The 4,738-nt window shown below is 34.6% G+C and overlaps 1 long non-coding RNA gene across 1 annotated transcript; it reads right to left on the reverse strand.

Annotated features, from left to right (window-relative positions):
- Positions 1-1,321: 1,321 nt before the first annotated feature.
- LOC128035583 (uncharacterized) lies at positions 1,322-2,066 on the reverse strand. The gene is made up of 2 exons (XR_008192059.1): positions 2,007-2,066; positions 1,322-1,537 (listed from the first exon to the last, which is right to left on the reverse strand). It is a non-coding gene; the product is annotated as an uncharacterized LOC128035583 (long non-coding RNA).
- Between the last annotated feature and the right edge of the window lie 2,672 nt (positions 2,067-4,738).

A 4,738-nucleotide genomic window follows, 5' to 3' on the forward strand; every position in this document is an offset into this window, starting at 1 on the left:
ATACACTTATATTAAAATTTAAAGCTGTCTATTTGAGTCAGAGTCACTAAATCATTTTTATTCGGAGCTACAGAGCTCCAAATTAAGATCCGTCAATTTTTCCAGAAACTAGACTCACATATCTTCTTGTCATAAAATTTTCAGAATTTTTTACTTTGTCAATTAGTACAGTTTATTCTTTAAAGTCACCCATGTTCCATTGCTCAACATCTCTGACCTCTCTTCACTAAAAATAAATTATCTCATTGTACAGAACTCGGATGGTATTTATGTTTGTTCCCTTTGAGAATATACTCATTAAGGATTCTAAGCATATAAATTATAACTCATAATAATTTTTGTACAATTTTTAATTATTTTCCAAAGTCAGAACAGGGGATTCTGAAATCAATCCGACCTTGCCTCACTAAAATTCAAATATCTCAAAATGTATAACTCTTTTGCTTGCTCTATTTCTTTTATGTAAAAATAGACTTTTTAAGCTTTCATTTCATATCTTATTCACTCTCTAATTCAATTTCCACCATTTTTGGTTATTTTTCAAAGTTATACTAATGCTGCTGCCCACAACTATTTTAAGGTCAATTTCACTCATTCAATAATTGTTTGTGTTCACTTTCATTTATATACACTTACACCAAAGCATATCATGTCTTGGCACATAACAATCAAGTGATCATAGACACACCTTACTCGTTTGCATCCTTATCAATAATGCATCATAATCTGAGCACATTATTTATGAGTCTCATATACATACCTGTGCCTAGTCATAATACTCACATATCCTACTCTTACTTATCTTGAGCATACTCCTTGAATTTCCCGTTGAACTACTTGTAATATTAGGGGTGTTCGGGATATCTTGTACACCTGGTAGGACGCCAATGCCATATCCTAGATATGGTCTTACATGGGATCACATATCGGTGTCGATGCCATGTCCGCATATGGTCTTACACGGCACTCAAAACTAATCTCGAGCCGATGCCATGTCCCAGACATGGTCTTACACTGACTCTCATATTGAGCCGATGCCATGTCCCAGACATGGTCTTACACTGACTCTCATCTCGAGCCGATGCCATGTCCCAGACATGGTCTTACACTGACTCTCATATCGAGCCGATGCCATGTCCCAGACATGGTCTTACACTGACTCTCATATCGAGCCGATGCCATGTCGCAGACATGGTCTTACACTGGCACACTCACTGCCATGGTCCAACCATGGTCTTTTCTGTCAATTCATTACGAGTTGTAGTACGAATGTACTTGACCCTGCATTTCTCACGATTGATCCTTCAATCTAATCTCGTACTTGCATAAAGGCATGATTAGATAACAAATTTATATATAAAATAATACATCATCTCAATTCAAATTTAATTCACATGTCAAACATAATTCACAAGTTATAAAAATATAACTATTATTTATACATAACTTACTTTGATGCAACAATATAAAATTTTAGCAATTTAGTCTTTAATCTTTTCTTTTCTCCGGTCAAGGTCGATTCCACTTCTTTCTTGATCTATAATAATACAATTGACTTATTTAGTACTCACATTTATCAAAACAGTCCTTGACTCAAACTTTGGAAAAATTACAATTTTGCCCCTAAACTTTTGTATATTTCCATTTACGTCCCTAGGCTCGAAAATTTAATTTCACACCTTATTCTTATGTTTTACAACATGCTGAACACTTTTCCCTTCTATGGCAACATCAAATTCTCACTCTAACATACACTTATGAACAATAAATATTTATACCGATTATGTCAATTTACCCGGTTTTACTTAAAATCACTTAGTAAAAGTTGTTTATCATAAATTCTAGCTTCATATTCTACCATAAAACAGCAAAATAAACACATTTCACCTCTGGGTATTTTTCCAAATATGCACCCTACCGTGAATTAATGGTAGAATAAGCTAAACCGAGCTACGAGGATTTCAAAAATGCGAAGAACATTAAAAACGGGGCTAAGATGCACTTACTATGAGCTTGGAAGCTTGAACAAACCCCATCTATGGCTCCCTGACACATTCGGCAGCCCCTCATGGAGAAGATGATGAAATTTGGCTTATTTTGTCTTTTTAATATGTTTTAATTACTAAATTACCAAAATACCCTTAACTTAAAAATATCTTATTTCACCTATTTCACGTCCATTTTTGTCCATGACATAACCAATGGTCTAATTACCATTTAAGGACCTCCAATTTAAAATTTCATAACAATTAGACACTCCTAACATATAGAACTCAACTTTTGCACTTTTTACAATTTAGTCCTTTTGATTAAATTGAGTGCCCAAACGTCGAAATTTTTGAACGAAATTTTCACAAAATTATTATGTGAAATTTTAGACCATAAAAATATAATAAAAATAAAAAAATTTTCCTCTTCGAATTTGTGGTCCCGAAACCACTATTTCGACTAGGCCTAAAATCGAGTTGTTACAACAAATCTTATCTCCCTAAAGTTGTAGTGGAGCAGATTAAAACAACCAATCTTATCTCCTTGAAGTTGCAGTGCAGTAGATTGAAGATAACAAATCTTATTTCCCTGAAGTTGCAGTGGAACAGATTAAAGCTACAAGTTACAAACCTTATCCCCCTGAAGTTGTAGTGGAGTAGATTGAAAATAGAAAATCTTATTTCCCTGAAGTTGCAGTGGAGCAGATTAAAGATAGCAAATCTTATCTCCTTGAAGTTGTAATGGAGCAGATTGAAGATAGTGAATTTTATCTCCCTAAAGTTATAGTGGAACAGATTGAAAATAGCAAATCTTCTTTCCCTGAAGTTGCAGTGGAACAGATTAAAGCTATAAGTTACAAATCTTATCTCCCTGAAGTTCTAGTGGAACAGATTGAAGACAGTGAATCTTATCTCCCTCAAGTTGTAGTGAGCAGATTGAAGCTACAAATCTCATCTCCCTGAAGTTGCACTGGAGCAGATTGAAGATAACGAATCTTATCACCCTGAAGTTGCAGTGGAGCAGATTGAAGACATCAAATCTTATTTCCCTAAAGTTGCAGTGGAACAGATTAAAGCTACAAGTTATTAATCTTATCCCTCTAAAGTTGCAGTGGAGTAGATTGAAGCGACAAATCCTATACCTCTAAAGTTCAGTGGGTTAGAACGGGGCTTCTTGAAAAAGAGAAAGCACCAAAGGAGTCGAGATTCAGCGAGACCAGACAAAATTGGCCCTTTTAAAGCCTTTGCTCCATTCCCATTACACGTCAACGAGCAAAGAGGGGCAGCTGTAACAGGTCAATTTTATTCGGCCCGAATAAAATAATGCAAACCAAAAATAAAAAAATAAATTCCAAAATAAAAACAATCCATTTACAACAAATATGACCCAATATACTACAAGCCCAGTGGCCCAAAACACTGAAAAATTTTCAGAAAGCTAGAAACCCTAAGGTTTCTAGCGCCGCTGCCCTTTTGCCACGTCAGCGCTCCTCGTCCGGAGGCCTGACACCCTTTCTGCTGTCATTTTACCAGAGTAGCAAAAGGTCTGCCCTTCTTTCCTCCGTTGACCTCGCCAATGCCTGCAAAAAAAAGATAAAGAAAAAAGATAGAAAAAGCAAAAGAATAGTTTCAGAAACAACAATGAAACAAAGAGAAATAAAAACAAATAATATGTATAAATGACTATAAAAAGTCGGATCCACAATGTAATTTTTTACTGAGAAGAGAAATAAAAAACAGAATTAAAAAATTTCAAAAGGTGATTTTTTTTCTTTTATTTTTTACAAATTTATTTTACAAAAAAAAAAAGAAAACAAAAAATAAAAATAAAAAAGGATGAAAACCTACCTGGTTCTTCATGTTCTACCACCGTGAGTGACTGAGGACCGTCATCTCTAAAGAAAGATAGCATTTTTCGGATGAAAGGGTTTTCGAAACCTAGACAACCAAAAGGTTCTTTAGGGATTTCTGCTATTTTGGCATTTAAAAAAAAAACAACCTCAGATCTGGATTTGGGAGGGTTGAAAGGATAAAATGAGTTTTTGTTGTGATTTTCGACCACCCGAAACGGCGAAGCCCCTCGCCGGACCTGATGGTCGGACATGGGGAGACTGGAGAGAAAAACGAGAGGGTTTTCAATTTTTTTTAATTGAAGGAAGAAATGATTTTTTGAATTTTTTTGGTTTAAATAGGCGGTCTAAATGGCGCCGTTTTGGGCCGATTTTCAGACGTCAAAACGACGTCGCTTTGAGACGACCTGCGGCTCGACCCAATCCATCCCCTAGGATCTGCGTGTTTTCACCTGGAGGGGATATTTATGCTTTCGATCCTTCCGCTTTTATGGCCAGTTTCAATTTAGTCCTGTTTCTTTTTTCTTTTTTTAAATTTTACCCTGTGATTTTGATTTTGTGTCGTTTCAGTCTATCATAAAATTACGCGTTTGAGATACTAGGAATAATTTTCCATCCAGTCCCCGTCCCTTTTCGCTCATTTTATTTTGGCCCTTCATTCTGCCTTTTCTTCTTTTTTTTTTTACAATCTATCCCTTAACTTTGTCTAAATTGTGACTTGACCCTTATTTATTTAATTTCAACCCTTTATAGATTATATATATTATTTTATTATTTATTTATCTATTTAGTATCTTTTACCCTTTTTTTTATATATTTAAAGATTATAATGTTTATATTTTCTATATTTACGCACTTGTTGTTCGTATTATTTTTATTCTTAATATCATTTTATTACTA

The sequence above is a fragment of the Gossypium raimondii genome, chromosome 12 (assembly GCF_025698545.1).
Source record: "Gossypium raimondii isolate GPD5lz chromosome 12, ASM2569854v1, whole genome shotgun sequence".
NCBI classification, from domain to species: Eukaryota; Viridiplantae; Streptophyta; class Magnoliopsida; order Malvales; family Malvaceae; genus Gossypium; species Gossypium raimondii.